At 38.3% G+C, this 12,332-nt stretch overlaps 1 long non-coding RNA gene across 1 annotated transcript; it reads right to left on the reverse strand.

The window, feature by feature from the left end:
• Positions 1 to 1,351: 1,351 nt before the first annotated feature.
• On the reverse strand, positions 1,352 to 2,538 carry LOC127082849 (uncharacterized). The gene is made up of 2 exons (XR_007788229.1): positions 2,200 to 2,538; positions 1,352 to 1,612 (listed from the first exon to the last, which is right to left on the reverse strand). It is a non-coding gene; the product is annotated as an uncharacterized LOC127082849 (long non-coding RNA).
• Between the last annotated feature and the right edge of the window lie 9,794 nt (positions 2,539 to 12,332).

The following is a 12,332-nucleotide window of genomic DNA, read 5'->3' on the forward strand; positions in this document are numbered from 1 at the left end:
CAGAGTCTCTATTTGTTATCTTTTCATACTCAGTGTATGAGATAACATTTAACAAGATGGTTCTTGACCTATGATTATTTATATTATCTTTCTTTTTTTTGTTATTCATTTTGCTTATCTCTAACTTAGCAACATTTGTATCAAGGTGTCGTACCCCAAAATTTTCCCTCTCCTTTTCATCTTTTTACTCAACCTGCGACTTAAGATTCATTTGGACACATTCATCTGCATTCATGTGCATCACACATTCATTCAAACAAACATCATAGATTCAAAGCTTGTGAATAACAATTTGCTTTTGCTTGAACTTAAGGGATTGCATATTGACCTGTTATTCTTGCAAACCCTAGTTTGCTTGGCTGGCCCTTGGTGGACCATTTGGTCTTTGAAACCCTAACTTTGTGGGCCACCTTGATTTGAGTCTATTTGGTTACTCTATGTAACCATGGAAACCCTAATTGTTTGTGGGTCTTTTGTTTGAAGCATTGTTGCCTATGTTGTCAGCTTTGGACCATGTGGCTTGTAACCCTAGATCCTTGATTCATTATTGTCTGTCTGATTCTCTATTGTCTTTATGTTTTGACCAAAAACTTTGATGTCAGCTTGAGACCCTAGTTAAAGAGGTTAATCTGTCTAATCATTTCGTGGGTTGCATCATGCCTTGTGCTTGTTGATCCATTTGGTCTGAAACCTTGGGTGATTCGTGATAGTTCCATTAATTCATTGCATTTTTAATGTTTTCGTGTTGCATCTATCCAAGTGCATTATTTTCATTACGGCTCATGTTTCATTCAAACAAGATTCAATTTACAACTTTCATTCTACAACCTGCCCATTTACATTGCATTGTACTTTCAATTTCTTTTTTTACACCTAAGTTGACTTATAGTCAATATTTGACTTTTTGGTCAACCAGTTGACCAAAGTCAACTATTCAAATGATGATTAACTTGTGGCATTCTCATCTTCATTGTCAATTACCATTGATTTGCTTTAGGCCATGACATGAATCATGATTCATTAGTTTAAGTTTTTGTTTTCACTAATCTAGTGAGCATTAAGCCATGGAACACGTTGACTATGAGTTCTACTAAGGCCATTTCATACAAGCATTTCATACCAAAAGAGTGAAATCTAATTTGAATATTGAAGCACAATTTGAGTTGAAATCATAAGCATGTTTTGACATCACATAAGTATCGTTTCCATCATAATCATAAGTGAGTTCTCCATTCTCCCAAGCATTATATATTGCATCCTACCCTAATACATTCACATTCAATACAATTCAAATAAATTCCATCCAATATTCCAAATAACCTTTCTACTTCCAAATCCACCAATTCCATAATTTTCAATGCAAATTTGTTTTTTATTTCAACTTTCAAATTCAAATTCATTACAATATTCATTCAAATTACATCTTGACTTACAATATTTCCATTTAAGTTATGATTCAATTCCATTTACAAATACATACAAATACAATTATAGAAAAAAGTGGTACTTTGACCAAGATCAACCATGTAAGACTTAAGCCTACTTCTAATTTCTTCATCTCTCATCCTCATGCCAATGTTCTTCCATGCCACTTTCCTTTGCACACGAGAACCTGAAAAAACAAACTTCAATAGATAATCCATTCAAACCACCCTAACCAATCAACTCATTCATAACTCAACTTCGACTTAACTAATAACAAGCATTACATCCATCATTATGTCCATTATTCAATCCATACGAATAGTCGATAACTAATTCAACTAATTTCTAAATTCAAGATTCTTAACTACAAATTCTGCACTAACTTTTCCAAACAATTCATACAATAACTAGTTCTAACCTACTAACACATTAACCAACATGGCAATGGACATTGTGAACAAAACTGCAACAAAAACAGAGCAAAAGTCAACAAATAACCCCAATTATCCCTGACAGTTCCTAATAGCCATGGTCCATACATTCCCAAGCATACATCATTACCATAACAATTGCATCATCTAAAATGAATGCAAAATTCACTAATATTTACCAAAGCAACACAATAGATCAAGTAACATTCAGTTAGGTTTTCAAGTACATTTAGTTCATACATAACATCCAGATTAACTACAGGTTGCGCCCAAAATCTAACACAAATTCCATCTGCATTTCTAACAGAATTGGGAAGCAGATAAACTTATAAATATGACTCACTTTTATTCTGCAACTTGGCTTTTTAGGTTATGCATTTTGAGCTTTTGATTCTTCAACTTGAGATTTCCTTTCTGCAAATCGAGTTTTCTATTCTGCAACCTGAGAATTCAGTCTTCAACCTGAAATTTCAGTTTCTCCAACCTGAATATTTTCCACCTTGCATCACTATTAACCCTGCAATAATTGAATTCGCAAAGCAATAGGCTTTCGATTTGAAGGAGGAAGTGAAGAATACGTAAGCGATTATTTTGCAGAATAGATTTTCCAGTTCTTGGATCCAGTTTTTTTGTTGCTTTTTTGTTAATTAGTTAGTAATTAGATCTTAGGTTAATTAGATTAATTAGGATTGTTAGATCTTAATTAGTTTAGTTAGATTTTAGAATTAAGGTAATTATGATAAATCAATTTATATAGATTTTCAATTAGATTAATTAATGCTTTTTTAGGATAATTAAATTTAGGTAATATTTAGTTTTTATAATTTAATTGATCTTAAATCTTAATTACACCATACTAGAATATTTAGACTAATATAATTAGGGTTAATTAGTTCTAATTAAATATCGATTTTTTTAGTTTTTATTTTCCTAATTAACCCATTTTTGACATGATGACCATTTTTCCCTTAGGGTTTAGAATATTGATTTTTTTATGTTCTCTTAGCGTAGGGTTTTAATCAGATTTGTCAGATTTGATTTAGTTGATTACTTCAATAGTTTATTATTGTATATAGTTCAACTTTTCATTTCAATCCCTCTGATTAGTGTTGCCCAATGGCCACTTTGGTCAACAAAATCATTTGTAATTGTGATGTAAGCCTCAAGCCTATTCAACTAATCAAAAGACCCTTGATTACTTGATAGAGAAAATTCATTGTGCTTAAGCTATTGTCGATATGCCGAATCTTAAGAGCTCAAGACCTCAAGGTTCAAATGCAATATCAAGACTTCAAGTCAACATCAGTCAAGCATAGCTAGCAACATGGACTACTTCTCAAGCACAACAAATGTATCAACACTTGACGATCATAATTCAGAGTGTGTGGCACGAGCCTTAAGAAATAGAGAAGGAATCAGATTGGAGAATTCCATTAACTCATTATGAATATCTTTGGGTACGGGATGCCTGACCTAGTTGCTCATTGGATTCCCCTCTATTCATAGACTTTAGCACGAAATCTTCTTCTACAATAAGTAGCATTGTATCAGTAAGATTAACACACATGATCTCCTATCAGCAACTTGTCAATTTTGATTCGATTTGCACGCTATGAGCCTTAAGAAACAAAGAATGATGAGAGTGGAGAATTCATATCCTTGTCTAGGGTATCCTCGGGTACGGGACGCATGACCCGGTTTCTCAAGGTATTCTCCTTTGTTCATAGACTTTAGTGCAATTTGAATCATACAATTGACAAGTATTCTTCTTCTTCAAGCAAGTATCAATATTTTAACACTTAAATAATTGAGCACTTTTTCTATTAGCAACTTGTGGTTGTACGCCTTCTTCTAGTTCAATTCTTTGCCTTGAGAGGTGGTAAACCTTGACACTTATTATTTGACTTGTAAGGTGGTAAACCTTAGCACTTGTTCCTTGACTTGAGAGGTGGTAAACCTTGGCAGTCCAATTCAGTTCCTTGCCTTGAGAGGTGGTAAACATTGGCAATTCAGTTCTCTTTTCCTAGAGAGGTGGTGAACCTTGGCAATTCAGTTCCTTGCCTTAAGAATTATAAACTCTGGTAGTGATACCTTTTCTAGAAGGTTGTGAACCTTGGCACTCCTTTTTCAGCCTTGAAGGATTGTGTACCCTGGAAAATCAATCTATCTTCTTTTATTTTAGCAGTAGTAGGCTGAACTACGATTGCTCTAATTTTCTCATTACACAATAAGAATACGTAGGCGCGAGGATTCAAATCCTTCGCGAGCATACTTATTTATTCCTCCTTCTGCCTTAGAGCACCACTCATATCTTTCATGATCCATTATCTACCTTCAATCATAAACCACTTATCCCAATGATGTATCATTTCTTTGAAACCGACATACAGTTTTCTTTGGAATTACATATACACCCTTTTAGGACCATATAGTGGCAATCCACATTTGTACCTAGAGTTGTTTGGCTCGTACCCAAACATTTTATTCCTTCTTTTTCAGCCGATAAGCCAGTTTCCCTCTATGGTACAAATTCCATTTCTCCTATGGATTCCAATGTATACCTTTGCCTTTGGTTTCAAACTATACATTTTTAGTCACTTGCTACCAAAACCCCCATTCTTTGACTTTGGTCATTCCTCTGTTCATCTCCAGGATGCATTCATATTCTACCTTCATTCTATTCATGTGATATATCAGTTATCTTTGAGGCAAATACAATATCTCTTTAAGCTCCATCTTGTGTCTCCTTGTGAACCAAAAGATGTTTTTGTTGTAAAACCAAACACTTAATTCCTTTGTTTTCGGTTATTCTAGTATCGTGACACCATGCCATAGGCCCCTCTTTTGTTGGTTCATACAAGTTTTTCTCTTGGGTTCAGATTTCATCCTTGTTGAAGTTCAAATCATACTAATACTTCAGTTCAGACCATACTTTGGTCACACTTCTTTTCATCTCCTACCACTAGTTCTATGAACAACAAAGCTCTGATTTTCTTATTGCACTATAAGGATACGTAGGCATGAATGCCCGAATCCTCATCGAGAACTTTATCTATTTCTCATATTTCCCTTATTCTTTTGTAAGTAATGTTTAGATATCACACTCATTCGAGAAAGAAAAATCAAAATGGTTCTGTAAGACCCCAATTTTGGGCCCTAAGATCCCTCATGGCCCATATCATATCATATCATGGCCTCAAGGATCATTGCATGCCTTAGTTTCCCTCCTAGTGGGTGGGTTACCTTGTGAGTTGTTTCTTGATCACCAAGCATACTTTGCATTTGTATATCTTTTGCTTTTCATATGTTTGCTAACCAAAAAGTACAAAAATATTGTCAGTCTAACCTTGTTGCTTGCAGTTGAAGCAGTCATCAGCAATTAGGTCAAAGTCAGTCAACAATCAGTCAAAGCAATGGATGGTGGCCATTCTTGCAGAATTTGGGCACCATGATCAAAAATCAAGAGTTCATATGACTTGAGACATCATTTGGAGTCAAGTTCTCAAGGAATTAGGGTTTGGAATGCATCAGAAGTTGCTTCAGTCATGCAAAACCCTAGAAAAGTCAACAGCAAGTCAACTTGGTCAACTGTGGATTTAATCAGTGTTTTGATGGATGGAATTGATTTGAAGGAGCTCATTCATGTCTATATAAGCCTCATCTATCATGTCAAACCTCATCATGGAAGAAAATCAAGTCAAACAGAAAATTTCCCAAAAATAGAAAGTGGACCTGTAATTTCAACTGCCAAAAATGGAAACTTCTTGATCCTCAACTTGCATCATTATACAAGCTCCAAATGAATTTTTTCCCAACATGAAAGTTGAAGATCTTGTTCTCCCATTTTCAAAAAGTCCAAGAACTCTCAAATCCCATGGATGGTTTGCAAGATATGATCAATTCAATTTCAAAAATTTGTGAACTTCAACAAGCCATATCTCATGAACCATAAGGCCAAATTTGGTGGGGTTTTTTCCTACAAACCACATTTCATCTCCTCTTTCCAAAAATATAAACATCATGTACCAAAACCTTGCCAATCAAAATGGCATTTTTTGACTTGTTTCATTTAAAATTCAAGTTTGACCAAAAGTTGACTTTTCAAATTAAAGGTTTTCAGCACATTTGGCCAATTGGGAATTGTTTGGAAGGCTATTTGCAACATGTTCCAAGCCCAAATTCGTGCTCATGCTACTATCATACCACCATTTTGGCCAAAGGTGCAAAATTAGCAATTGGTTGAAATAAGTAAAACAAGCTTAGCACTTCATGAGCAGACATAAAACAGCAAACATAAGGGTCATTTGCAGCCTGTTTTGAAGCCCAAATCGTGCAGACCACACCTCCATGCACCTTTGGTTCACACTTAGTAATTTTGGCAATTTGGTTCATTTAACATAATCAAGCTTACCACATTATTAAGCCATGCTAAACAGACCTATATAAGGAATTTTTCTGTCACAAACCAACCCTAGACACAACCTCCATTCACACAGAAAACTCATCTGCTCTCCAAATTTCTCACTTCTTGATTTGGAACTGTTGCTTAATTTTCTCAAAGAAATCGAGCTGGCTTTGTTTGCTACATTATATACCATCATTTTGGAGTTCATTGCAAGCCTAATTTCATGACTGTAAAGCCGTCTCCACTCTGTTTTCATTAAAGCTCAGCCATGGCAGATCTGGTTTGAAGACTTTCTAAAGGTTGTTGAGCTAGAGCAACTTAGTCATTCACCATTGCAAGCTGGAAAGAACAACTGTTTCGGACCAAAACCACCAAAACAACACTGTTTCATTGAGTTCTCCAAATCAAGTACCCTTTAGTTGCTTTATTTGCTTGCTTTGCTATTTAGCAATTTGCTTTTGAGGTATAATTACTCTCTCTTCATGTAGTCTGGAGACCCGGCTTGTTATTTGGCCGGGCAAACTGTCTGAAGTCCTCCTTAAGAGGCAATGCCTGTGTGTGTTTAAAATTGTCCCAAGCAGGAAAAGTCCTTCAAGTAAGGCAATTGGTAGATCAAAGGGATAAGTAGCCTATCCCCTACTATTCAGTGAGTCCTCTCCTTGCTCCCATTACATGGTTGTAGCATTGAGATAAAAACCCAAGATCTATCGAGTCAATAATGTGGAAAGAGCTCCATCTTTCTGAGCTCCCACACTTTCTGATATTTAAATGAGGCACACCCCTCATCTCCTATTCATCTGCTTCACCTTAGCCTCTCAATGGCAAGGTTAAGAGCGACATTTACCTATTACAGTGGACTTTCATAGTCAAACCCTCTTGTGTGAGCCCCCCCTTTTGTTTGGCTATAGAGTGTGCTGTCTGATATTCATTGATTGATTGATTGCTTCTTATACATGTTTGCTTGTATGTTATGCATTTATCATCATCAATTGCCTTTAGTGCATGATCATATCATTTGTCTGTGTGACTTTTATTATTGTTGTTTGCCCATTGAGGACAATTGTAAGTCCATTGCTTTGGCATTTGCTCCTATGATATGGAAGGATAGAGTGTAAGACCTCATTGGTCACTCATATCTTCTGTTGCTTTGATTGTATGTGAGGTTGCAGTTATAAGTCCCTGTAAGTTGGCATTTGCTTTCCTGTGATCATGTGTTGCTTTTGTTCTGGTATGTGAGGATCCATTGTAAGTCCCTGTAATGTGGCATTGGTTTTCCTATGATCATCTGTGGAGTTAACCTAAGTCCAGATAGATTGGCTGTTGACTTTCACGTTTCATTCTTGTTTTCTTTTGAGGAGATTAGTGTAAGTCCATTGAGTGGCTTCTGATATCCTGTTCTGTTTTAGGAGACTGGTGTAAATCCATCTATTGGTATCCGGTATCCGCTTTTTATTTCTTTGCCTGTGGAGATTAGTGTAAGACCATTGAGTGGCCTCTGATATCCCATTTTGTTTTAGGAGATTGGTATAAGACCAGTGATTGGCATCCGGTATCCGTCTTTCTTTTGCTTTGTTTGTTTGTTATTATTCATTGCCATTCCTAAGGACACACTTGAATCATCTTCTATATGATTTCAAGAAGTGAACCCTTCTAAGAAGTTTTACTTTCCATCTCCATCCACTCATCCCCATTATGTCTTAGAACCTTTTCACACTCTTAACTTTCAAATTTGACATAAGTGTTGTGCAAACTTCTTCATGTTTTCAAATTTAAAAACCTGGACTCAAGTCCTTGACTTTTTTTTCAAACTTCATTTCATAATACTTCTTTGAATCAATCTTAATCATACTTTGACTCTACTTTCATAATCACAATCAATTAACTTCACTCATTTACTTGTTTTGGCTCTGTCCATTGTTAATCTTTTCATGCATTAGCCATAGGTTTCAATTATCATTGTGGTTGATGTAAATCTTGCCTATCCTTAGTGAGTCGACTATAAGACTTCCGTACTGAAAACAGGGTTAACCCCTCTAGTGCGTCGAAGCTATCCTCACATGGTGGATGTTGTTCTTGGTCGAGTTTTCTCCCATTGATAATGAAAAGCCTCAGTGCTTGTGTTTAAAACTGAATCCACCAACTTTTTGGAAATCTTTTAGCCGAACTACGGCGTTTTGATCCTTACCTTTGATGGAAGGTACGTAGGCAGCGGGTTCATCCGTTCGAACACAAAAATAACTAACTTGTATATTCTTTTCCCATCATCCCAATCATGTTTGCACAATACTTATGTCATAACAAATAACAATCTTTTACAACAAGTGTGAAAAGGGCTCCCTAGGAGTACCTAGGACGTAGTGGGTGCCTAACACCTTCCCATTGCGTAATTTACCCCTTACCCAGACTCTCTGATCTTTTTATTAGTTTTCTATGTGTAAAACTTCTTAGGCTTTTGTTCGCTTTTTAGCCAGTCCTTTGGATAAATAAAAGTGCGGTGGCGACTCGAAATTTCATTGTATGCTTTGCTTATGGTTTAATCAATAAATCATATAGCGACGAATACACCGTCACAGAAAAAGTGGCGACTCTGCTGGGGAATAGATATCGATCCTTGGTGGTATTGCCTACTTTTCACCCTTGTTGTGCTATATTATTATTTGACATATTTTTGTACAATTTGGGATAACTGTATTGATTGTAATGTGTGAATTGCTTGATATACAATTGCTGTTTGCTTTGGTGATCTGTGAGATGAGTTCTGTACCCGAACTCGAGTGCACTCTAGGATAGGAGAATGGCATAGTCTTGTTGACTGGTGTGGAGTATTCCTTAGCCAGTTGACTTGCGAGTCCATTCACTTGGTGGAGGTCATGTTGGATTAATAATGTCACACAAGTTATTTGTGGTTAGGCATTATTCTTTCAATCATGGTCCGCAGAAGCCAAGGACCTTAGTTTACCAAACCCATCTTGGCCTATTTTTAGGACCGTAGTGCGGAGGTCGTTCAGATGTCAGTTCTGATACGATTGTTACGCGATACTACACTCATAAGAGTTTCTCTTGAGAATATTCTTGGAATACGAGTATTCGTTCCTCCGATAATATTCGAAAGATGGAACGATGATTATGGGAACCTCTGATAGAACATGTCTGGCAGGTTTAAACCCTAGTACACTCCCTTTGGGTGGTTCTTAACCGAAACTCCATGCTCGTGACTCTCAACAAACCCGTGATTCGTGGTTGAGTCGTTCAAACATTGTTAATATCAATGGATCCCGGATCAGGTGTAAAACCTAAAATCCACCAAAGCGGCTGGTTGATATTAAGAATGTTAGAACCGGTTCATGTACCGTTAATATCAATGGAACTTGGGTGTCGATAAGGTGAAAACCTAAATCCACCAAAATGGATGATTGATATTAGGGATACATAGAGCTTTCCCACGACCTTTGTTTGGCGTGCTTTGCTTGATCCTTGAGTGTGTTTGTTGCATTCATGCATTCACGCATTCATCCGCATTCATGTCATCAAAAAAAAAAGAAAAAGAAAATTTTCAAGGAACTTAAAGGTTTATTTGCAAAATTTTCAGACATGGAAAGACCAAAAAGGCATACAAAGAAGTACAGTTTCAAGCAGCCCGATGTAAAAGAGTTAAGGAATCTGACATTATATGTACTAGATCCCTTGGGTTTCAAAGCTCGCTATGGGAAGCTTCTACCTCTGCTCACTACTCAGGTTGACGAAGGATTGATGAGTACTCTGGCTCAGTTCTACGATCCGTTGCATCATTGCTTCTTATTTCCAGACTTCCAGCTATTGCCAACTTTGGAAGAATACTCTCATCTCATTGGGATTCCGATTCTGGATCAAGTGCCGTTCAGTGGCCTAGAGAGTATTCCATCTGTTCAAGAGATTGCAAGTCTGTTGCATATAGATGAAGATCTGATTAGAGCTAATCTGACTACCAAAGGCGGAATTCAGGGTTTTCCTTCCGAGTTCCTCATTGCCCAAGCTACCTTTTATGGGAAGGCCATGAGTGAGGATGCCTTTGAGGCTCTGTTTGTGCTGCTCATCTATGGATTGGTGCTGTTTCCCAACTTCGACAAGTTCGTGGACATGAACGCCATTAGGATCTTTTCAGTCCTTAATCCAGTTCCGACTTTGTTGGGTGATACATATGTCTCCATGCACCTAAGGAATATGAAGAATGGAGGAGTTATTGTCTGCTGTTTACCCCTGCTGTACAAGTGGTTTATTTCGCATTTGCCGCAGACAGTTGCTTTCAAGGAGAACAAGGGATGCCTACGGTGGTCTCAGAGACTCATGTCTCTCACCAATGATGATATCACCTGGTATGATCGCGTGTACGATACCGCCCAGATCATCGATTCTTGTGGTGAATTCCCCAATGTGCCTCTTCTTGGTACATGTGGTGGGATCAGCTACAACCCTATTCTTGCACGTCGTCAGCTTGGGTTCCCCCTAAAGGATAAACCTAATAGCATTCTGTTAGAAGGTGTGTTCTTTCAGGAGGGTAAAGATCCCCAAGGCCTGAAAGCCAGATTTGTCCGTGCATGGCGCAGTATCCGTAAGAAGAGTAGGAATGAGTTGGGTCCGAAGAACTGCATTGCTTTGGAGCCCTACACCTCTTGGGTCAGACAAAGAGCTGCCACCTACTTGATGCCGTATGATTATCCAAGACCTACACCGTTGGATGTGGCTGGGCCTTCAACCCTCCCTACCCAACGTGTAGAGGAGTTGAGAGAAGAAGACCTTTCGCGTGCTTGGATCCGTGAGAGGGAGGAATTGCTGCAGCAGCTCAAGGAGAAAGATGCTATGATTGAATTTCTCGAGCACCGAGTGATCGACGATCCGAACGAAGCTTGGACTTCTCTGCTTCCTCAGTCTTCCAAATTCTGGAAGAGGAAGTATGATCGACTTGCTAAAGAGAAAGCTGATATGGAGGCCGCCTATGAGAGAGAGATCAAGAAGTTGTGCACTTCTCGTCTTCCAGCATCCCGAGTTTCTAGGGATCCATAGGATGTCATTTACCTTCTCTCTTTGTAATAATTGAATTAAAACTGCTGTACTTCTTTGTTTTAATGCATTGAATGAAATATTTTCCATGAGCAATTAAAATGTTTAAATATTCAAAATATTGCAAACAACACCCTAAGGGTTCCTTGAAAAACAAGCATTTGCACAAGCATTTCATGCATCATTCTTGCATAAGCAGGTACCCTTTGTTTCTGGTCTTCTGGTTCTAACCTCTGTTCTTCATTTATTTTGAAGACAGGCTGACTCACCGGTATTATACAAGAGTCAACTCTGCCAGAATCATGGAACAACTGGAACAAGAGAACCGAGATCTGAGAGAAGAGGTCGCCAGACTTGGCGCTTTGATGGAGCAACTTCTTGCTGCCCAGAATCAGCCTGCTCCGCCGCAGCCAGCAACTCCGGTTCAACGGACAGTTATTTCTGAAATTTCTACTTCTACGGTGCCAGTCAGCGCCCCTGCGCCCAATGCCATGCCGCCCGGTTTTCCTTGGGGCATGCCTCCTGGTTTTATGCCAGATATTCCCGCGCCTACCTTTGCGCCTATGCCGGCATCTAGCCCGGTCCCTGTCGCTGCTCCGCCTGTCGTGCATACCATGCCTAGGGTAGACGACACCATTTATCACTCTGAGGCATCTGAGGGCTCAGATGTTCACGAGAAAATGGATGCAATGAACGATCAATTCCTTGAGCTGAGAAAGGAATTGAGGACTCTTAGAGGCAAAGATCTCTTCGGCAAGTCAGCAGCCGAACTCTGCCTAGTTCCCGGTGTGAAGATACCAGTTAAGTTTAAGGTCCCAGACTTTGAAAAATACAAGGGGAACACCTGTCCACTTGCTCACCTGGTTATGTACGCCAGGAAGATGTCAACGCAAACTGATAATGATCAACTCCTGATCCATTATTTTCAAGACAGTTTGTCTGGTGCCGCGCTCAGATGGTACATGGGCCTGGACAGTGCTAACATCCGGTCTTTCAACGACCTTGGCGAAGCTTTCGTCAAGCAATATAAATAT

This window comes from Lathyrus oleraceus, chromosome 5 (assembly GCF_024323335.1).
Source record: "Lathyrus oleraceus cultivar Zhongwan6 chromosome 5, CAAS_Psat_ZW6_1.0, whole genome shotgun sequence".
Classification (NCBI taxonomy): domain Eukaryota; kingdom Viridiplantae; phylum Streptophyta; class Magnoliopsida; order Fabales; family Fabaceae; genus Lathyrus; species Lathyrus oleraceus.